General features: G+C 43.7%; 1 long non-coding RNA gene across 2 annotated transcripts in view; it reads left to right on the forward strand.

Annotated features, from left to right (window-relative positions):
• Positions 1-24,052, forward strand: part of LOC308629875 — an 89,966-nt gene that overhangs the window by 63,329 nt on the left and 2,585 nt on the right. Inside the window, exons 4-5 of one of the 2 annotated variants that reach the window (XR_014017723.1) lie at positions 4,830-4,971; positions 21,289-21,339. This is a non-coding gene — a long non-coding RNA (uncharacterized lncRNA). Of the gene's footprint in view, positions 1-4,829; positions 4,972-21,288; positions 23,913-24,052 lie in introns of those variants that run through there. The other variant, XR_014017724.1, reaches the window with a different exon arrangement.

Genomic DNA, 24,052 nt, shown 5'->3' on the forward strand with positions numbered 1-24,052 from the left:
CGTGCCCCCTGCAGTGGAAGTGCAGCGTCCTAACCGCTGGACGGCCAGGGAAGTCCCGACAGTGGTCTCTCTTGCCTGCAGACACTGCAGAGACGCCACCAGCAACAGGAGCCTCACAAGATGATGTTTGTCCTGAGATTTGTCTCTACCTCCCTTATTTCCTCCAGATCAGCAGTCAGGTCAAGCACAGCCCAAGCGGGGCGATCCACCTCCTTCTCTAGGAAGAAATACTGTATACACCCAAAGAATTGCAAGCTTTGATTAATACGCACTGATGTGAACCAGGAGACCTCATGAATCAAGAGACTTCATGTTGGCAGGGATCTTAACGAACTGCTGAGCAATAGGACCTCTTTGTAGTTTAGTTTCTTCATCTGTTACATCTGATTAATAGAGCCTGTCCAACCTACTTTATACGGTTATCAGAGTAAATGAAGAAATTAATATTTATAGTGGACTCCGCTAGCCACTGTATTAGGCACTTCACATAAATTATTTAATTAGGATAAGATTGGATAAGTGTAAACACTTTTAAAATTAATAATCTTGTTTAGAACACTTATAAATGTGTTATTTTAATAGCATGCCCTAAGAGAAACTCAGTTCTAAGACTTGTGAAACCGTGATGGGTAATAGTTAAAGGGAAAGAAGAAAAGGAAGCTACCATTTCAAAATCACACATATATTAGAATATGGCTTTGAGTAAGTTGTTATTTTGTTTGGGGGAAGGTGGACCACCCGAAGAGTGTTGTAAGGACAGTTCTATTCATTGATCTTGGGAAAAGCAGGGCAGGAACAATTTTAATGCAGAAGCTCTGGATAAGCAGTTCAGTGTCCAGTGGAGCAATGTAAGTTCCTGTGTGATACACTGTGGTGTCATGGCTAAAGGCACAGCCACCGAAACCAGACTGCCTGGGTTTGAATCTCAGCTCTGGGGCTTAACCCACTGGGGGATGTGCTTCAGTTCTTTCATCTGCAGAATGGTAGTGTCTATTGCATAGGATTATTGGAAGATTAGGTGCCTTAACTTACAAAATGAATGATGGCAACTACTATAGAAGCACGAGGAAGCCTGCTGGCTCTGGTGGAATCATGTATGTAGTACACAGTGCCTAGAATAGAGGCTACGCTTAAGATATATATAAATGGGATAAATGAAATGCCCAGGTATTGGGGGGTATACATGAAACACAGTTGGCTGTGCGTTGAAAATAGTTGAGGCTTCGTAGTAGGTCCACAGAGATTTGTTATACTATATTCTGTACTTTGGTGTACCCTTGAAATTTTCCTTACTAGAAATACTTTAAAAAAAAAATCAGCCTAGGAAATCCAGTCGTTTCATATCTATATGCCCTCACTTCAGTTCATCTTTGTACTTAACCATTTAGCAGAACTGATGTAATGATAAAAAAAAAGTAATTTTCATCTCATATTCATATTTCAGAGAGAATTTCATGCATAAAAGTGTTGAGCTGAGTCATGTTAGAAATAGTTCGTTCAACTTTCTGGTCTCAAGCTGTGGTTGACAGCTGGTTCTCCTCTCAAAGTCCTTTCTTTCCTTTTTCTTGGGCCTAGAGCACCCCAAGTCTCCCCTGCAGCCAGGTATGGCATGTAATCAATGGAATGGAAGCAGAAAGGGTGTGTGCACATCCCTATGGCTTGAACACGGGCAAGCCTGCAGGCCTTCTTCAACAAATAAGGCAACTCTCAGGAATGCCAGAACAGCAAGATGGAAGGAACCTATATCTCAGAATGACCTCACAGAGCAGTTATCCTGCCATCTGGGTTGGCCAGACTATTAGTGGAGAGAGAAATGTCCATTTTCTCAAAGCTACTGTATCTTTTTTATAACAACCTAGCCCTCACTCTAACCAATACACAAGATGAAGAGTTTGAGTCCCAGATAGGGGAAATTTCTTCTTGTTCAAGGTCACACAGTAAGGAAGCAGCAGAGTCAGAAATTTAACCAGTGCCTTCGCATATTCATTGCGTTGTACGCCTGCCTTCCCTTTGCTTAATTGATAAATACGTAGCCTAAGCCTAATCTCTGCCAGAGTAACCTCACTCAAGCTAGATGTTTCTATACTCGTTTCTTTGGTACAGGGCCCAAGTTACCACTTCCTTGGCCAAAGAGACCCAATACTGTCCTGAGGTTCAGTTTATGAGTTATTCTATGCTATGGTCTGAATATTTGTGCTCTCCTTCCCAAATTCTTATGTTGCAATCCTAACCCCCAAGGTGGTGGTGAACAGGAAGTGGGGCTTTGGGGAGGTGATTAGGTTACGAGAGCAGAGCCCTCAATGGGATTGGTGCCCTTATAAGAGAGACCAGGGAGCTTGCTTGTGCCTCCACCACGTGAAGACACAGAGAGAAGTCGGCAATCTGCCACCAGGAAGAGGGCCTTCACCAGAACCCAACTATGCCGGCCCTTTGATCTTGGATTTCGCAGCCTCCAGAACTGTGAGAAATAAATGTCTGTTACGGGCTTCCCTGGTGGCGCAGTGGTTGAGAGTCCACCTGCTGATGCAGGGGATACGGGTTCGTGCCCCGGTCCGGGAGGATCCCACATGCCACGGAACGGCTGGGCCCGTGAGCCATGGCCGCTGAGCCTGCGCGTCCGGAGTCTGTGCTCCGCAACGGGAGAGGCCACTAAAAAAAAATGTCTGTTACTTACAAGCAGTCTGTGGTATTTTGTTATGGCAGCCCGAAGGGACTAAGACGTTCCCATAGCCTTTGTATTTGCCTTTATTGTGGGCCTTTAATCAGAGTTCCATGTTTAAAATGTATGTTTTTCATGCTGGACTGTTAGCTTCTGAAGGTCAGGGACATATTTTATTGATCCTTGTTTCCCCTGTGTCTTGTACATAACAGGGGCTTTATAAAGGTTCTTTGAGGGCTAACTGAATGACTGAATGAGGGAGGGAATAGATATTTGACAATGAGAACAAAATGTGGCTAAATTTCAAGTTGCTCTCCAAGGAAAATTTAGGAAGTTAACTTTCACGTATGTAAACACACACCAACAGGCAGGGACAGGGTCAAGGCCTCCAGTGTGCAGATAGTATTACTTAACAAATACTATAAGGTTAAACAGTAGCTAAAATAGCTTAGCTGTGGTGTCGAATGATTAGTTTATGCAGCCTCGCAACACAAATCTGAAGAGCAGCTTGTTTATTTTTCATCCGTACTGTCAGCAACAGCACCTGTGTTTTGGGACAGAACTCTCACGTGAGCAGTTAATGACACTCACTTGGTAAAAGCACATGTTTCTAGAAACTCTGCTTTTCTTGATTTCACACTGTACCCAGATACTGGCAGCCAATAGTTTTTTTTTGTTTTGTTTTTAAACTAAAAATATAAGTGCCCTGGTGGTGATAAGGTAAGAATTGTATAGTCTAAATGGTATAACTCACTTCTAATTTTCATCATAGTACAAGGTCTGAGATAGACCTGGGTCTGAATCCAATTTCTCCTACTCAAAAGTTGTATGATTTGGGGCAAGTTTCATAACCTGTTTGAGCCTCATTTTCCTCATTTGGAAAGGAGAGATAATACCAGTCTCCAGTGAACTGGTAAATGTTTAACAAATGGCTCTCAGGGCAAAAAACAAAAAAAAAAACCCTGGTTTTAGTGTTTGCTAATTTTCATGGTGTAATTATTCCCACAATGGCCTGTTTCAAGCTGCCAATGTGATGTCCCTGAACACAGAGAGGGGAAGAGATGGACAGTTGAGTACAATATGCTAAAGTATTTCCACCATACAGTAGATGTCATCACCTCTAGGGCCTAGATGATAGTCAAACAGTGACTGATGAAGTGATGAATTTTAAGTAGTTATTACCTTTGGTTTTAATATATATTTAAACATAACATATATAATATTTATATAATTTGATTTTTAATAATGGCTGAATATAGACACCAGCTCATCAAATTCCTGAAAATTTAACAATTGTCCCTTGTGAGCTGCATACCAGTTTCCAGCACACAACTGCCCAGCTCCAGCTCTTGGATTTCGTAAACAACACTGCAACAAACAGATTTCTCTATGGTACCTACCCACATCACAGGATGTATGACTGGCATGTGACCCAGTACTCTGCCAGATTGTTCTCCAGAATGGCCATAGCAGCTTACCTTCCTTCCCATCAGCAGTGCCCAAGGGCTTCCATATCCCCCTCGCAAGGTGCATCACTGCAGGATGAGTAAAATGAGGATGGACACTGCAACTCCATGCAGTGTTCCAAGAAACAGCCAAGCATCTGTCCTGGAACATGGACCCATCTTACAAGCATAGTGCTTAGTGATAAAAAGTAAAAGCAGAAGGAGATCTATAACACAATACTATTCATTTCAGTACATACAAAACAACAGACTTTCTTTTCAAGAACAGACAAATAAAAAATGCACATCAGATATGTTTGAACTGTTGCCGGTGGAGGGCAGGGATTCCCTATGTCAGCAGTATTTATTGGGCATTATATGGGATTGTGTATCTACAAGCACCTGACGTGGTACTTGCCACTTGGTCTCTTCCCTCACCCTGGCCAGCAAAAGCTATGCTGATTTTATGAGCCACATCCTTGAATGAGCTGTGCAAGGTTGCACATTTAAAAAATGTTTCCAGAAAAATACATGGATCCTGTGTTTACTGTATTTCCACAGTTAAGCAATATTTTCAATATAGGAGGGACACCTAGCAATCATCAAAGCGTAACAACATCATGGCCCATGTATCTCTTATGTGGCCGCCATTCATTTTAACACTTTCCGAGCAACAAACAATTTCAACTCTGTCTTATGTATATTATCCCACTTAATCTTCCCAGAAAAGATTTGAAGCTCAGAGAAGCCACATTTTGCCGAAGATGAAAGAACTAGCAAGAACAAGGGCCACAGCTGTCTAGCTAATACAGGAGTGACCAGGTCCCCTGCCAGGGAGAAGAAGAAAGGCCCATGTGGACTTTGCTGGTAAGTGTGGGACCACTGGGCTGCACCCTACATATCGATTACACTCTCCGTTCCAAGGCAGGAAGCAAATATAACAACCATGATTAACTTACAAGTGTGAATTATTTGATATTGAAGTAAAGGTAAAGCTGGTAAGGACCTTGGAGGTTAAAAAAAAACACCACCACACAACAACAACCTTGCCTTTATTCACATGATTGGAATAACAAGGCTTAGAAAATTCACCTTTTCTAATTTGCCCAAGGTCATCCAGAAAATTGTCCACATAGCCAGGAGAGGAAGCCCGATTTCCCAACTCTTAGACTAAGTGTGGTTTAATAGAGTCGGATAGACGGGAAATCCTAGAAATCTACAGGGTGATTGATTAGCTAGCTATAAGCCTAGACAAGCTGCTGGGTGTTCCCAAGCCACTGTTTCCTCAGTCATAAAAGCGGTGACACCTCATATACTCACATGACTCATACAGCTGTTGGCAAAGGTCATTCATCCATCCATTTATGTATTCTTTCAACAAGAGGCACCTTCTCTGTGCCATGCACTGTTGTAGGCACAGGATGCACTAGTGAGTATATCGAAATCCCTGCCCTTGTGGAGCTTACATTCTAGTAAACGTATATTCAGGTAGCTAAACAAATAAACATATTAATTAATCAATGAATCAATCAATCAATGAGCACTGTAAAAAAATACTAAGAGTAAGGAGAGTGATGGAGAAGGTTAAGGAGGTCAGATATAAGATATGAACAGAGACCTAAGTGAAATGAAGGAGCAAGCTGTTCCAAAGTCTGGAGGTAGAACATTCTAAGGAGACCAGCAAGAAAAAGGATCCAAGAGAGTAATAAACTTGGCTTGTTCCCAGCCTCCCATGCAACTGAGGATGACCAGGCAACCTGATCCTGACCAATGAGACCTGAGAACACATTTGCTGAAGAATATCGAGAAAAGCTGCCTCCAAATTAAAGAAGGGCCCTCTTTCCCACTCAATCTCTTTTCTTCCTGTCTTGAACACAGTTATGTGAAGACACAATGGCCAGAGCCGTGAAAAGCCATTTTGCAAATATGAGGCAACAGGCAACTTCTCTGCTCTCCTCCAAACAGAACCAAAGATTGGAGCCAGGAGTGTGAGATGCTTAAAGCTCTCTCCTAAACTGAGCACAGAGAGGTCAAGTAACTTGCCCAACATCACACAGCTAGTATGATGTAGAGCCAGGCCTTGAACCCAAGTATTTTATCCCCAAATGGCTGCTTTTATTTTTTCCACTGCATCCTTTTCCTTGCCTACAGCCCTCCTCTCAGCCCTTTTCTCTTCCTACACTCTTCCTAGGGAGTCGTACCCAGGACCAAGCTGTCAACCATCACTTCTAGGAGAGAATTCAAAATCTACATTTTTAGTCCCGGGCTCTCTAATAAGAGCCAATCCCTCACCCTCAAATTTCTGCTAGATGGTCCCATCAGCTGTCTTATTTCAAGTTCCTTGTGCCTACAACTGAGCACATTTCCCCCTCCAGTGCCCTCCAACTACGTGTCCTTTCCTTGACTTAGTTCATTTTAGGTAATGAAAGCTCAGTCCTCCCAGTCACCATGAGGTGTTGAGGACAGAGCATGGGTTTTGAAATCCAACAGGCTTGGGTTGGAATTGACCAGCCTTCAGTTGCATAATCCTTGGGAGGGCTAAAGAAATAGATCTGGCATGAGCTTCCAGGAGCAATAACCAAAGCCACACTGCCAACCTGAGCTGCCAAGGGAGCTGGCAGCTCCAGAGCCTCAGTTGCCACTGTCCTGGTCAAGGGGGAAACCAGCATAATCAGGAAGCAGCCACTGCAGCTCCAGCCCCACAACCTGTCTGCTGCAATTCACTCTGCAGAATAGAACCCCTTCTCCTTATCTCGTCTTGAACCTGTATCCTCTTTCCATCCAATCAGTGGTACTCTGCAGCAGCCAATTCCACTGTCTTTCTAGTTACCATTTTCCTCATGCCTCTCTAGTGCCAGAAATATTATACCAGGAGTATGCCCCCTGTCACCGGTATCCCATCCCAATTCACGGCCAATGTCAGTTTTCCCAACTTCTCCCTCCACCCGTTCCTGCCGTCGTTTCTTCCTTCCTTACAAACTTTCAACATGCAACTCCCCATCTCAGAGTCTGTCTGCAGGGATCTCAGTCTGAGGCAGTTGGTACTGGAAGTGGTCCTGGGAAGCTGACTCTGAAATGGGATTTCACTTAGCCATAAAAAAAAGAATGAAATAATGCCATTTGCAGAAACATAGATGGACCTAGAGATTATCATACTAAATGAAGTAAACCAGACAGAGAAAGACAAATATCATAGGATATCACCTATATGTGGAATCAAAAAAATGATACGAAGGAACTTACTTACAGAACAGAAACAGACTCACAGACATAGAAAACAAACTTATGGTTACCAAAGGGGAAAGGGGGGTGGGGTGGAGGGGAGGGATAAACTAGGAGTTTGGGATTAGCAGATACAAACTACTATATGTGAAATGAACAACAAGGACCTATTGTATAGCAGAGGGAACTATATTCAATATCTTGTAATAAACTATAATGGAAAAGAATCTGAAAAAATACATACATAACTGAATCACTTTGCTGTACACCAGAAACTAACACAACATTTTAAATCAACTGGACATCAATTAAAACTAAAATAAAATGGGATTTTAGAGATGGACCATTTGCTGTCCAGCTAGCAGTGAGGACCCCTTCACTGGTGGTAGGGGGAGGATGACAGCCCTTGACATGTTGTGGTGGAGTTGTAGTCTGAGGGAGTGCATAATTGAAATAGCGAGAAAGCGGTGGTTCTGGAGTTTGAAACTCGGTCCCTGTGACTCTGAAGCCTGTGTTTCTTTTTTTTTCTTTCTTTCTTTTTTTATGACAAATTGTATTCCAAAGTGGCTCTAGTAGTACCAGAGACATTGATGTAGAGTGTAAATATTGTTTCAGGTAAAGTGAAAATGGATAAAAATGATATTTCTAGTTAATATATTTTTAGATAATGTGATTTTAAATTGAGTTAAAATGTAATAAATATTAATGAACTTATTTACAAAACAGAAACAGACTCACAGACATAGAAAACAAACCTACGGTTACCAAAGGGGAAAGGAGAGGGGAATAAATTAGATAAACAACAAGGTCCTACTGTGTAGCACAGGGCACTACGTACTCAGTATCGTAATAAACTATAATGGAAAAGAAAAAATGTAATAAATATTAAAAATAGATGTCTTACTATTTTATCTATTTTGAAAGGTTTATATATTCAGAATTACAGGGGAGTTTTTTCATTTTGTTTTTTAAGGAGAACCACTTTATTTTGAGTAGTAAACAAAACTCCATTTATAACATAATAAAAAAATCTTCCATCAATTTCTTCACAGTTAGTCCAAAGAATAAAACCTCTGACTTAGAGTTTACATTTAACCTTAAATATTCTGAAATCCATCCATGTCAACTTCGGAATTTTAGTCTTGCCTGATACTATGAAATAGGGCAAACCTTGATCAATGGGCAAATTCCTAATTTTTGCCGTTCAGCCACTTTTCTGGATCTTGCTCTCTGATTCCGTACATTCCAGTGTGTTCAATGGATTTGTAATGAACTTCCAAGATGAAGGGGAATTTCTTGCTCATTGTTTGCCTGAAACCTTGGCTTGTGTTCATCTTTTTAAATAAAAAGTATGCTCCCAAAATGCCCACAAGTTCAGCTAATAAAACTCCTTTAAAGATCTTCTTTTTTTTTACTTCTATGAAGTATTTTTCAACGTATTTATTGGAGTATAATTGCTCTACAATGGTGCATTAGCTTCTGCTGTATAACAAAGTGAATCAGCTATATGTATACACATATCCCCATATCCCCTCCCTCTTGTGTCTCTCTCCCACCCTCCCTATCCCATCCCTCTAGGTGGTCACAAAGCACTGAGCTGATCTCCCTGTGCTATGCGGCTGCTTCCCACCAGGCATCCATTCTACATTTGATAGTGTATATATGTCCATGCCACACTCTCACCTCGTCCCAGCCCACCCCTCACCCTCCCCGTGTCCTCAAGTCCACTGTCTATGTCTTCGTCTTTATTCCTGTCCTGCCCCTAGGTTCTTCAGAACCTTTTTTTTTTTTTAGATTCCATATATATGTGTTAGCATACGGTATTTGTTTTTCTCTTTCTGACTTACTTCACTCTGTATGACAGACTCTAGGTCCGTCCACCTCACTACAAATCAATTTTGTTAGCTTTATGGCTGAGTAATATTCCATTGTATACATGTGCCACATCTTCTTTATCCATTCATCTGTGGATGGACACTTAGGTTGCTTCCATGTCCTGGCTACTGTAAATAGTGTCTTGGTGCTCAGGCCGGGTGTCAGTCCTGAGCCTATGAGGTGGGAGAGCCGAGTTCAGGACACTGGTCCAGCAGAGACCTCCTGGCCCCACGTAATATCAATCGGCGAAAGCTCTCCCAGAGATCTCCATCTTAAAGCTAAGACCCAGCTCCACTCAACGACCAGCAAGCTCCACTGCTGGACATCCTATGCCAAACAACTAGCAAGACAGGAACACAACCCCACCCATCAGCAGAGAGGCTGTGTTTCTATTTCAGTGTTAAACATCAGCTGTGTGACCTTGGCTGAATCCCCTAACCCCTTTTCTAGCTCTGAAATTCTACAGCTCTACCCCGAGGGAACGTATTACCCGATGAGCTATAATGGCACAATCCAGTAATGTCTTAACTAGTGCCATGTATCTGGTTCTCTTTCTTTCCAGTATTTGTTTCCAGGGAGGATAAGCACAGTTCTGCTCAGCCATCATCATACTGTTTAGGTTCCCTATTTCTCATCCTGCTCATGGGAGATAATGGATGATTTGTCCTGAAGCATGTAGTTCATTTAACAGCTCAAATCCTCTTCCTCCTTTACCCTGCTTCCCCCAGTTACCACGTTCTGTGCTTCATTGTAAAACACATCCTTCTTTCCACTATATTGACCCCAAGTATTTCATCAATTCACTTGTGTCACTGAAAGCCAAGTGTTTATTCAGGCTGGCTACAAACAAAGGCTACTCTGTGAGGTTGTGACTGCAGTCAAGCTGACCAGATTACCTTTCACAAGATGGGTTGCTTTTTATTTGTAAAATGGCAGTATCTTTTGTAGACATGATACATCGGTGGCACATAATTGCACCAACCTAACAAATAGTCTGTGGTCATCTTGATCTGTATTTACTCCTAGTTTTATCCATCTTTTGTCACTGTATTTACAGAGTTGTACTATTGTGTAGTTACAATTTTATATTTTGTTAATTTGACCTACTTCAAAGGTTTTTCCATTCTGTTAACCTGGACTTCAGTGTTTTAATCATCACTTTATATTAGCAAGAATTTATTGGTTCACTCAACAAACATTTACTTAATAACTACTTAAGTATTCCTTTGTGGATTTCTCCCAGTTTTTATTATTGTTAAATAATGTGATAAATGTCTTTGTGTACATACCTCTCTTGATCTTCTTGTTTATTTTCTTAGGATAAATTCCCCAAAGTGGGATCATTAGGATGAACATTTTTGTAGCTCTTAAAGCTAACAGCCAACCACGTGTGACTATATCATTGACTCTATTTTTTCTGCTCCCAGTCATTCAGGAGATAAAATCCCTACTTTTTTTGTAAATTCAGGACCCCCCACCCCACCCCTAAACTGGCTTTTGCCTGTCTCTCTCCCTCATTTCTCAACACTCCTCAATTTTGCATTTCCCTCGCTTCCACCCATACAAAATGTACATAGATTTTTATGTGCAGGATACCTTGTTTTGAACATATTCCTGCTACCATAGGTGCTGTACTGGAGCAGAATGCTGGACAAATGGCCAAATAGTCATTATAAAACTTTATCCTCTTTGCTCAGAGCTATAGACTCAATTGTGTCTCCCAAAATTCATAGGCTGAAAGCTTAACCCCCAGTGTGATTGTATTTGGAGATGGGGCCCTTGAGAGGTTATTACTTAAAAAAATTTTTTTTTATTGGAGTGTAATTGCTTTACAATGTGGTGTTAGTTTCTGCTGTACAGTGAAGTGAATCAGCTGTATGTATACATATATCCCCTCCCTCTTGCATCTCCCTCCCCCACCCATTCCCACCCAGCTAGGTCATCATAGAGCACTGAGCTGAGCTCCCTGTGCTATACAGCAAGTTCCCACTAACTATCTATTTTACACATAGTAATGTATTTATGTCAAACCTAATCTCCCAATTCATCCCACCCTCCCCTTCCCCCTCTGTGTCCACATGTCCATTCTCTATGTCTGCGTTTCTATTCCTGCCCTGCGAATAGGTTCATCTGTACCATTTTTCTAGATTCCACATATATGCGTTAATATACGATACTTGTTTTTCTCTTTCTGACTTAGTTCACTCTGTATGAGCTCCTGGAGCTCAATATCAAAAAAGCAAACAACCCCATTAAAAAATGGGCAGGGGCTTCCCTGGTGGCGCAGTGGTTGAGAGTCCGCCTGCTGATGCAGGGAACACGGGTTCGTGCCCCGGTCCAGGAGGATCCCACGTGCCGTGGAGCGGCTAGGCCCGTGAGCCATGGCCGCTGAGCCTGTGCGTCCGGAGCCTGTGCTCCGCAACGGGAGAGGCCACAACAGTGAGAGGCCCGCGTACCGCAAAAAAAAAAAAAAAGGGCAGAAGACCTAAATAGACATTCCACCAAAGAAGACATACAGATGGCCAAGAGGCACATGAAAATATGCTCAACATCAGTAATTATTAGAGAAATGCAAATGAAAACTACAATGAGGTATCACCTCACAGCGGTTAGAATGGGCACCATCAGAAAATCTACAAACAATAAATGCTGGAGAGGGTGTGGAGAAAAGGGAACCCTCTTGCACTGTTGGTGGGAATGTAAATTGATACAGCCTCTGTGAAGAACAGTATAGAAAAGCCTTAAAAAACTAAAAATAGAACTACCATATGATGGGGCCTTTGGGAGGTGATTACTTTTAGATGAGGTCCTGAGGATGGGGTCCTCATAATAGGATAGTGTCCTTATAAGGAGAGAACAAAGATCTCTCCCTGTCTCTCTCTCTCTCTCTGTCATGTGAGGACACAGCAAGAACACAGTCATCGGTAGAATATAGTGGGCACTCCTGGGGTGCAGGAGAGTCTGTTTCTTGGCCCAGGGGTGACTGCATGGGTGTTCACTTTACAATAATTTATTCAACTCTATATGTACATTTTATGCTTTGTGTACATAATGTATTTTAAACTTCAAAATGCTTTAAAAAAACTACCTCAAATCCCAGGTATTTTTAAGATGCAGTGAAATATGATATTATAGTAAAATGGACAGATTTAACTATCCAAACACACCAGGCATATTCATTATCAGAAATAAGCTTTGATCATTGTCATCCACCTTTCATTAATTCTGGACTTCCAGACTGAAGCCCAAGCGGCTTTCAACCAGCACCAGAGACCAGAGATGCTTCAGACTAATTTACATTTCCTTTGGTTTACTCAGAGCTTAGTATAATGATGATGCCTCATTATGATAAAAAAGGAATTAAAAACACAAAATTCCAGGACCCCAGAAAGAGTGCGGAAAAGATTATCTCAAAATGAGAAGTAAGACGAGCGGCCTAGATTCCATCCCTGCTGACCTGGAGGCTGTGATTTACCTGATTTGGTTCTTCACAGTTGTAAGTTCCATAACTGTATTTCACAAGCTTGGTTTATTTAGCTATCTTTTGGAGGTATGTGTGTTATAAATAATAGTAGTTGAAACCTTGTTAGGACTTTGCCGATTTGGTGTTTTGGAGAAGTGTTGAATTTTTTTAGAAAATCTATTAGGAAAAATATTCATATAAGCCAATTATTTACATGAATGAAATTTCAGAAAGAATGCTTAAACAAGGTTTCCAAACAGTCTAATGATCTTTAGAAAAGTGAAGAAGGTATAGTCCAGGAACAAGTTATAATAGCATCAGTCCTCTAAAAGCAGTAGGCTATGAATGTTAGCAGATGGTTTGTGATCGTTAGTAATGATTAAAAATCAGCATGGTTTTTCTAGGGAAATTTTTTCTCATTAGTCTTATTTCCATTTTTAAGAGAGTTACTAGGTTCATGGATAAAGAGAATGTCACAGACACACCACATCTCAGTGTTCACAAGGCATGGGTGCTGGTTCAATTAAGCAGTTAATGTTTTTTTAAAAGCTGTCAGGTTACTAAAATTGTCATGCCAACCTCAAAGAACTCAATGCTTCAGCCTGCCCATATAACACTTGATAAATATCTGGATTAAGAGGAAGAAAACCTACTTATCAACTGTACATGTGACCCAGAACTGGAAGAAGAGTTTATACCTTGCACTGCAGACTCACACGTAGAAGGATTTAAACATGTTCCAAAAGAGGACTGTAGCTACTGAAAAGCAGTAGGTTAGAAAAAGTTCAGCAACACAAGGTCAGGATTGAGACAATCTGACTTGACATCAGTGTAGCTGGAAAAGACCCAAAGTTTTAGCCAAGTGCAGTCTATATTTGAGCCAACAATGTGATGTGGCCACATGCAAAGCCAACGTGATTTTAGGCTGTATTAATACAAGCATAGTGTCCACATCAAGTGGGTGATGTTCTCAGTGTTCTAGACTCGTTAGAGCAGAAATACTCTTCAATTTGGAGTGTCTCATGTTGAGAGGGAAATGATAAACCAAGAAATGAGCAGAGGACAAGTGGAATTATGGATGATCTGGAAATCAAGCCATGTGAGAAGACCTGAGAATATTTCACCTTAGAGGGAACCTGGGAGCCGTCTTTAAATATTTGGATGGCTATCAGAAGGAGGAAGTTCTTTTCATTGGTTGGTTGCTTTTCCAACGTGCTGCAAAGGGTAGAATTCAGAGAAATTTCATAGAATGGTAGATTTCAAATTAAGAAAGAATTTCTACAGTTTGGGCCAATGCAACATGGAAGGGGCATCCCTGTGAAGTATTGGACACAAGGGATCCAGAAGAGCACATGCACAGGGACTGAGGTAAGAACGAGGGATAATACCTCACGAATGGTAACTGGCAAGGGCTTTGGAACCATACAGACCTGCCATCAATCCTATCTTTCTATACTTAATAGCTCTGTGACTGTGAGCAAGTTACTTAACCTCTCTGAGCTTTGGTTTCCTTATTTATAAAATGGGAATAGTAACATACTCATCTCACAGGACTTTTTTTTTAATTGAAATGTAGTTGATTTACAATGTGTTAATTTCTGTTGCACAGCAAAGTGATTTATATATATATATAATATATACATATATTATTTTTTAAATATTCTTTTCCATTATGTTTCATCACCGAATATTGAATATAGGTCCCTGTCCTATACAGTAGGACCTTGTTGTATATCCATTTTCTATATAATTCACAGAACTTTTTTGATGATTAAATAAGACAGTGCTCTTATTGATAACCCTTGTGGAAATTACTTCAGTGGAATTACTTCAGATCCTCAAACCTGCAAGGCAGAAAGATTTTTATCCCCTGATAAAGTCTCCTTTGCCTAGAAATCACGTTTGCCTATGGTGAATTTTTCTATAACAATTGGGAGTACTTGGCACTTTTACTATCCAAATTAGGCAAAAAAGTTGTGATTTCATGTTATCATCAGCCCCCATTTTTGCCATTTCTGTCCTGGAGACAGTAATAGGTTCAAAGCCATCTTTCACACTTACCTCGACCCTCTCCTTGCTGGACTATTTGCTCAGCTGTAGACTCAGGGCAGAATCCTTCTGCATCCATCTCCTTAGCCAGGCAAGCTTGGCAGATTGCACAACCCCTCGCAGCACAGTACAAGAGCAATGCAGCTGACACCCGGACATGACTTGGTATTGCATGTCATGGAGGAATTAAAATAGGGAGATGTGCTAGGCAGAATCCCAAAGTGGCTCAAGACTCTTGACCCCTGGTGTATATCCTTGCAGAGTCCCCTTCCCTGGAGTGTGAATAGGATGGGTTTCATTTTGGTTATTAGGTAAAATGAGGAAGAGGTTTGGTAGATACAGTGAAGGTCCCAAACCAGCTGTCTTTGAGTTACTCCAAAGGAAGTTTATCCTGAGTGAGTCTGACCAAATCAGGTGAGCCCTTTAAAGGGACCTGGCACTTCATAAGGAAGAGATTTAAAGTACAAAAGATTCTCCTGCTGGCTTTGAAGAATTAGTCTGCCACATGAGCCGGCCTAGAGAGGGAGCAACATGACAAGGAACTGTAGGCTTCTAGGAACTGAGAGTGGGCCCCAGCCAACAGCCAGCAAGAAAATGGGGGTCTCAACCACACAATCACAAGGGGATGGCTCCTGTCAACAACCAGTGAGCTTAGCATAAGACCCCGAACCTCAGATGGGAACCCAGCCCAGACGACACCTTGATTCTAGTCTGGTGAGACCCTGACCAGAGAACCCAGTTAACCCGTGTCCAGACTTCTGACCCACAGAAAGTGTGAGATAATAGATGTGTACAGCTTTAAGTCTCTAAATGTGCGGTAATATGTTTTGCAATAACCACATGCAATGCAAAGTGTGTGCAGGAGTGAGAAACCCATTTGGCCATCCCTGTCATTTTCTCTTGAGAGCCTGCATTTTCTGTGGCATTGCAGTAAAAAAATCAATGTCCTCATGCATGAGGGAAGGGATGTGGGAACAGATGTATATGTATGACTGATTCACTTTGTTATAAAGCAGAAACTAATTAAAAAAATAAATAAATAAACTTTAAAAAAAAAAAAATGTCCTTCTTTGCTCAGAAGGGAAGGGAAGTGTAAATTTTGGCAGGGCCTCGTGGAGATATAGCTCCCCAGGTGCTTGGTGAGTAGAAAGAAGTAGATAAGTGGGTTCTATTATCTTCACTATCCTGCAGAGGCCAAGGAGGAGAAGCAGGCTCTGAGGTACCTCCCTACCAGTCTAGATCTGGAAGCTACTGGGTCCAGAGCTAAGAGAGGTCCAGACTGAATATGGCTTTAGGAGGCATCTGCATATGGATGGTAATGAATCTGCAGTGGATGTCTCCATTGCCAGAAAGGTTGTGAATGGTGAGAACAGAAGATGTGGGAAAGAATCCTGGAAAACACCTACACTTACATTTAAGAAACAGCCAGAAAAGAGCAGACTGACAAAGCCAACTGAAGTGGAGCCGTGCAGGGGCAGGAAGGAAATGGGGAGGGTGTGATGTCACGAGAGCCAAGGAAGAGAGGAGAGAAAAAGGGAGGATCAGAAGAACTAAACATGGCGGAGAGGCAGGTACAGTGCAGACCTGAGAAGGGCTTATTCAACTTAAGGTTGACGAGGTTGTCAGAGATCTTGGCCAGGGCAGTTTCAGAGGAGTATTGGGGCAGGAGCCAGAGCGAGGTGATGTGACGGGTAAATACAGTACGGAGTAAGGATGGAGCATCATTCTTTCAAGAACTTTGTCTGGGGCTTCCCTGGTGGTGCAGTGGATAAGAATCTGCCCACCAATGCAGGGGACACGGGTTCGAGCCCTGGTTCGGGAAGATCCCACATGCCATGGAGCAACTAAGCCCGTGTGCCACAACTACTGAGCCCACGTGCCACAAGTACTGAAGCCCACGTGCCTAGAGCCAGTGCTCCACAACAAGAGAAGCCACCACAATGAGAAGCCCACGCACCGCAACGAAGAGTAGCCCCCGCTCGCCACAACTAGAGAAAGCCCACGTGCAGCAATGAAGACCCAATGCAGCCAAAAATAAATAAAATTAAATATTAAAAAAAAAACTTTGTGCAGGGTGGGGAGAGACAGGAGGAGGAGTACAGTGAGGGACTGTGGAGGGAGCAAGAATTGGTTTGAATTCTGACAGGAAGGAGTCAATATAGATGGAGAAGACTTCCACCAAGAAGGACTTTTGTTCCCTAAGCCCAGGTCTTTTACAATATCTGCAAGCCTTTTGAGACGATGGGGGAGAATTTGGGATTGGTAAAGGGATAGGTGGACTTTAAATTGTTTCTAGAGCCACATTTCTGTTCTTGTGAAGACTTGATTTGTAAGACAGTACAGCTGTTTTTATTCCTCAACAAAAAAACTGGGCTGCAACTTGAATGAAATAAGGTGCTTACCCACTCATCCAACTGCACATGTGAAATTTGCTTCTTTGTATCAGAGAGAAGGTCTTCAACTAAGATGGAAATCAAAAGAAAAAAAATAGAAACATAACATATTTTTCTCTTATGTATTTATAAACTTTCCAGAGCACCTACTGTGTGTAAGGCCCCGGCTGCGTTGGATACTGTGGTTGGGGAGGGGTGGAGAAAGGTTGCAATTCGAGGTTAATAGTTTTCCACCCTATTCTTAGACACATCTTCAAAGCCATGCTAACAGGTTGGCTCTGGTAGATAAGGTGCCATCAACCCTTGCCTCTGATGTTATTTGGTACTCAGTCTTCTAGACATTGTTCCACTAATTGGCTTCCCAGAGCTGCTTGCCTGGCTCTGCCAAGGGGTGATTAGCAGGCTGTGCTGATGTGGCTCCCAGTCCTCCCGAGGGATAGCACGTGAGCTGGAGCCCTTGGAAAGCTGGGGGCCGGAGAGGGTCCTTCCTAAGGCCAGAGCATCCCATGGTTCCGGAAGCCTGAGGCTAAATTCCATGCAAGGGGCCCTTGTGCTTTATTTTTTCTCTGCGTTGACCTATCCTGGGAAGGACTTGGGACAAAGTACCGTTGTTTAGCTTGTGGACACAAGAAACAAACAAAAAGACAGGGCTAAGAAGGGAACGGGGCATTCTAAGCTTGGGCTTCTCAAACTATCTGTATAAAGGTTTGTTTTGTTTAATTTCTTCGTGTAGACTCACTTCCTGTCATTGGACCCGTAACACATTGTTCATGGACATGCCTTGGTTCAACGGCCTGGCTTTGGTCAATTCCTTCTTTTAACAGTGATGCTAATTTGGATGCCTTACCCGTGCCGGGGAGCTAGGGGTGGTCGACCGTGTTTACCTTCAGAGCCCAGCGAGCTCAGGTCAGAGCCTTCATTGCAGAGACTCTGTCTCACCCCCCCTTCCAGTGGGTTTCCAGGGAAACAGGCCCCCAGACAAGGATTTGAGTGCTGGGAGATTACAGGGAAATGACCCCAGAAAGAATTGTTAAAAGATTGGGAAAATGAAATGACGCAGGGAAGGAGTCACTGAGAGGCGGCATGATAAGCAAGTCATCATGGGGGCAACTGGCCTTGGTCCTGCTCGGGGAAGTTCTGAGAAATCGGGGGACACTCACCTCGAAGTCAGTCCACTCAGGGTGCAGGGTTTGGTGTTAATGCAAAGCTGCCATGCACAGGTTGAGAGCTGCTGGTGGTAACCCTTCCTCACTTCCTGCCTGCAGGCTCTAGTGCGCAGAGAGCTTCCAGGCAAGAACAGGCAGGGAGCTCGGGCTGGAACAGCTGGACAAGGACGGAGTCAGCAGCCTGTGCTACGCGTGCAGCCTCCAGGTGCAGTGCCATCATGCCTGCGTTTTCCTTTTGCTCCGTGCCTGTCGCATTGTTTGAATGATCTATTTCCTTGTTTCTTTCCTAAAGTCTAGGACCTAGACTGTGAGCTCCTCTAAGGCAGAGGCTGTTCCCTCGATCTCTGAACCTCATCGTAGGATGTGGTCTTTAGTACCCAGAAGATGAGGAATGCATGACTCTGACCCTCACAACAGCCCAGGGTGGGATTGCTCTTATCCTCATTTTATAGATGAAGAAACCGAGGCTCTGACGGTGCTGTGACCTGCACAAGGTTATGTAGCTGACCAGTGGCAGACTCAGACCTCCCAATTCCAAATCCTGGTTCTTCTTTGTCTGATTACAGCTACCAAGAATTTTCATCTCCGTTCCTTACCCCCATGCTACCCTACAATGCACACACCTACACACACTTTTGACTCCCAATCTGTACATACTTGATACCTTTTTTGGAAGCAGGCATGGCTTTCTTGACAGAAGAGAAGCCATTTTTCGCCTAAGCCATTTTGTGATCTAAGCCTGGCCACAGTGCTTGCCCTGGAACAGCTCTCAGTAATTCATGATCTTAAGGGAACAAAAGAATGCAGGAACAAACTGTTACCAGGCAGGAGAAGTAACAACAGCAAAGATAATGTATCAGTTGTGAAGACTCCCAATCGGTTTCGATGGTGTGGTAGAGATTAGCCTGAAGCGCCCAACCCCAGATCAACTGGAACCTAGGAGATGATGATGTTGACCTTTTCTGACCCTCCTGACTTCAGTCAACTAAAGCTCTGACTCTGTTGACAGCCCAAGCTCCTTCATGAACATGCATGTACGTGAACATGCATGAACATGCATGAAGCTTAAAACTTCCCCAATGCAGCTGTTAGGAGAGACAGTGCTTTGGGAAAGTTCCCCGATATTGTCCTCACTGGCTGCAAGTAATAAATCCTTCCTTCTCCAGTATACTCTTTGGCTTGGTAGTGTCTTTTGGCTCGACACCCACCAAGAGGTGAACCCAGTTTTCGGGTAACAAGAATATTCTTTTTTTTTTTTGCCGTACGCAGGCCTCTCACTGCTGTGGCCTCTCCCATTGTGGAGCACAGGCTCCAGACGCGCAGGCTCAGCGGCCATGGCTCACGGGCCCAGCTGCTCCGCGGCATGTGGGATCTTCCCGGACCGGGGCACGAACCCGCGTCCCCTGCACCGGCAGGCGGACTCTCAACCACTGCGCCACCAGGGAAGCCCAAGAATATTCTTGATAGATATTTACAGGTTGCAAACCCGGCCGGGGTCTATGGAGTTGTCCTTCTTGAAGCCGTTCAGGATGGCCCCCAATGGACTTCACAATATAAAAGCAAGGGAAGGAGAGTGGCTTCAGCTCTATCTCCCTCAAGCTCACCGTGAACTGTCTCCTGGAGTCATACCCACCCTGTATCTCCTGAAAGTGTTTTTGATTTCGGTGACTCTTAGCAGGCTCAGCTGTGCCTGTTGACTTTTTTCCTGGAAGGACTTCTTTGTTTTGTTTTGGTGTTTTTTGAATTTTATTTTGTTTATTTCTTTATACAGCAGGTTCTCATTAGTTATCTATTTTATACATATCAGTGTATACATGTCAATCCCAATCTCCCAATTCATCCCACCACCACCCCCCTGCTGCCACTTTCCCCTCTTGGTGTCCATACGTTTGTTGTCTACATCTGTGTCTCTATTTCTGCCCTGCAAACTGGTTCATCTGTACCATTTTTCTAGGTTCGACATATATGCGTTAATATACGATATTTGGTTTTCTCTTTCTGACCCTGGAAGGACTTCTGACTCTTGCTTCTGAGTACAGGCCCTGTGCCTGGTCCTACCATTCGCTCCATCGCTCTGCTGTCCTGCCACACTGGGCTTCTGGGAATTCCTCAACCAATGTCTTGCTGTCCCCATCCTGGGGACTTTGCATATGCTATTCCCTCTGCCTGGAAAGCAGTTCCCTTGCTTCTGCCTAATTACCTGTAACCCTTCCCATTGATCAGCTCTGGTGTCTTCCTGAGGGAAGACTTCATGCTCTGCATCCTTGCCTCCTTCACCTTCCACACCTGAGTGAGCCCTCTTACACTCACTCACCTGGAAACTGTGCTACTTTCCTCTTGGCAATTATTCCAGCTTAAAAGTGGACACTAGGGGCTTCCCTGGGGGCGCAGTGGTTGAGAGTCCGCCTGCCGATGCAGGGGACACGGGTTCGTGCCCCGGTCCGGGAAGATCCCACATGCTGCGGAGCAGCTGGGCCCGTGAGCCATGGCCGCTGAGCCTGCGCGTCCGGAGCCTGTGCTCCGCAACGGGAGAGGCCACAACAGTGAGAGGCCCGCGTACCACAAAAAACAAAAAAAAAGTGGACACTATTTATTGGCATCATCTGTGGGCAGGACAACTTCCCCTTTTAGAGTCTAAATTCCCTGAGAAGAAGGAACAATGTCTGGTTTTGCTCAGCACTTCATCTCCAGCTCAGAGCTGGTGTTCAAATGTTTGGATCGCATGAATGGATTAATGATCAAACTAAAAGCTAATCCTCACCAGCTCCTCCCAAGATAACCATTATTAATCTCATTTTATAGATAAGGAGACAAAACTCAGAAGGTTTGGGCTTGCCTAAGGCCAAACAGCTTTTGAGGACGACAGCTCAGCCTTTGGATTTAGAGCTGCCTGATTTCAACAGCTTGGGGACCTTGGGGAAGAAGGCTGGATGGAGTCATTTAGGGAAATTTGAGCCCTACCTGTTTGTTTTCTTTGTTGATGCTCATGAAATTATTTAGTTCTCTGTGTTGACAGGAAACTGAGATGCAAGCAACACTAGACTGGAGGAATGAAGATCATGACAAGGTGAGGCTCGGCCTCTGTCTGTCATGGGAATCAATGAAGTGGGCAGCCAGGTGTTTACCATAACAGTTCTACCAAGAGACCTGAACAGCAGCACAATGCAGAGCGATTTCCTTGCCCAAAAATGGTTGTGTGTGTGTGTGTTTTGTTTTGTTTTGTTTTGCTCTTTTATCTTGAGGGAACTGCATTCTTTGCTTGAATAATTGATGGGATACAAAGTAAGCAGACTGGGGACTTCCCTGGCGGTCCGGTCCAGTGGTTAAGACTCCACACTTCCAATGCAGCGTGTGTGGGTTTGATCCCTGGTTGGGGAGAACTAAGATTCCACATGCCATGTGGTGTGACCAAAAAAAATAATAATAATATTAATAAAATAAATAAATACAAAGTAAGCAGGCTGGAAACTCACTGCTCTTGTAGGCAATTACTAGGCTAGGAGTTGAGAGGTGGGGGCTCTGGGTGCAGCAGTGTCAGACCCTTCCTGTATCCACCACCCATCACCCTCGGTACGCATATCAGCTGCCCGAGCCCAGACCCATTCTGATTGGAAACTAAAATGAATTAATCAGCCTCAGCCCCTCACTCTCCTGCTCAGATTTACCCCACCTCTACGCCTGCCACAGCTGGGCAGTCCCAACTTGCATGTGCAAAAAGAACCTAAATGATGAGCACTAAAAACCACATTCAGAAAGGGAGCTATTCCTTAAGGACTCATTGCTTTGTAGACACAGTCTTTGACACCTCCCGTTCCCCAGCATTTTGTATGTGTTTAACTTTGTTTATCCCCGAAGACTGAACACACAGAGCCCTGGCTTAAGTCTGAGGAGTTGTCCCTATTGGGCTTAACAAGCCGCTGCTTTTGACCAGCTTACTATGAGTGTCATTGCTTTCCGTGCCCCATTCCACTGATCTTCACAGAATAATATTATGGAAAGATCAATAGAACTATGCTTTGTTTTATTTATTTATTTATTTATTTATTTATTTTTAAAAGGTGGTGTTTTTTTAAAATTAATTTATTTATTTTTGGCTGCATTGGGTCTTCGTTGCTGAGCGTGGATTTTCTCTAGTTACTGCGAGCGGGGGCTACTCTTCGTTGCGGTGCGCGGGCTTCTCATTGCGGTGGCTTCTCTTGTTGCGCGGAGCACGGGCTCTAGAGCGCAGGCTCCAGTAGTTGTGGCGCATGGGCTTAGTTGCTCCACGGCATGTGGGATCTTCCTGGACCAGAGCTCGAACCCGTGTCCACTGCATTGGCAGGCGGATTCTTAATCACTGCGCCACCAGGGAAGCCCTAGAACTAAGTTTAAAAAAAAAAAAAAAAAAGTTGTTCTAACAGCAAAACCTTTTTTTTTTTTTTCCAAGTGGTATCTTACAGAGAGCCTCAGTATAGAGGTCCATGTGGGCAGAACTGCTGGTGTTGGAGGGTTTCAGGGGACCTGCAGGCCAGCCCAGGCCAATCCAGCTCTACGGAGTGGTGGGAAAGCCATCACGCTCAAATAATCACTCGAGTCCGCTTGCAGCAAAGTTTGTAGAACAAAGGTGTCGACTGTTGAAACTGAGCTCTCATGCAGCAGGCAGGGCCCCCATGTCCTGCCCTGAAATGTTTGTTTGTGATCCCCAAACCTTCTGATGTGTGAATATGTCTGCCTTTGCACATGGATAGTGGTCATGAGCGTCAGTGTATAATTCGTGAAAATGGACCCAGTGCTGGAAAGAACATACAAGCAAGGCCACCTGCAGTAGGTGGCCGGGGTGTGATCATTTTAAGTTCTCAACCCGCATCCGTTCTTCTCTCCTTACCTACCATGTTCCCATTCTAATAACTGGGGTTCTGTGGCCATGGTCTTCACTCTCACCCTCATGACCCTGTTAATGAATGTCAGTTCTAACATCTGGGGTCAGCAGAGCCCTGGCCCCTGCTTCCCAGTCTGCTTCTCAGCTGCCTGAGACCCCAGTTTCCGACTAAAACTGGAGGCTGGGCCTTACCTGTCTCTGCCCACCTCCTTGGATCCAGTGCCTTGCCTCCTGAGATGGTTATAAAGTGTGTAAATCAGGGATGGACTTACAGTTGGCATTCAATATCATTTGACATTTTTGTTGTTGTCGTTATTTTTACTTTTTAAAAATTCTGACTCCTATTTCGTGCAACCCTGGAACCAGTGAAAATCATGTTTCACCCTCTTGGGATCATGAGGTCAGCTTTAACAGTAATGGCATGACATGTCATAGTCGTATGCACTTAATCTCTATTACAGCCCTCCTGAGGGATTTACTGATCTTATTTTACAGCAAACGAACGAACGAGCAAAGCCCACGCCCGCAGGTTGCTCTGTCAGTGTTTCATTTGCAGATTAGGTATGAGAGGAAGTCCCTTAATACGTAAAAAGGTAATGAAATATGAAGACACACACAAATACACACGAAAAAGCCAATTAGAACTGCTATTATAATGGTTACACCCGATAGTCCAGCATTGTCAAAGGTCATGTTTTATTTTGAATTTTAGTAAGCAAAGTGTTTTTTTTTTTTTTTTTTCTGTATGCGGGCCTCTCACTGTTGTGGCCTACTCCCGCTGCGGAGCACAGGCTCCGGACGTGCAGGCTCAGGGGCCAAGGCTCACGGGCCCAGCCGCTCCGCGGCATGTGGGATCTTCCCGGACCGGGGCACGAACCCGTGTCCCCTGCATCGGCAGGCAGACTCTCAACCACTGCGCCAC

The sequence above is a fragment of the Mesoplodon bidens genome (genome assembly GCF_964165515.1).
Source record: "Mesoplodon bidens genome assembly, chromosome: 16".
Lineage (NCBI taxonomy): Eukaryota > Metazoa > Chordata > Mammalia > Artiodactyla > Ziphiidae > Mesoplodon > Mesoplodon bidens.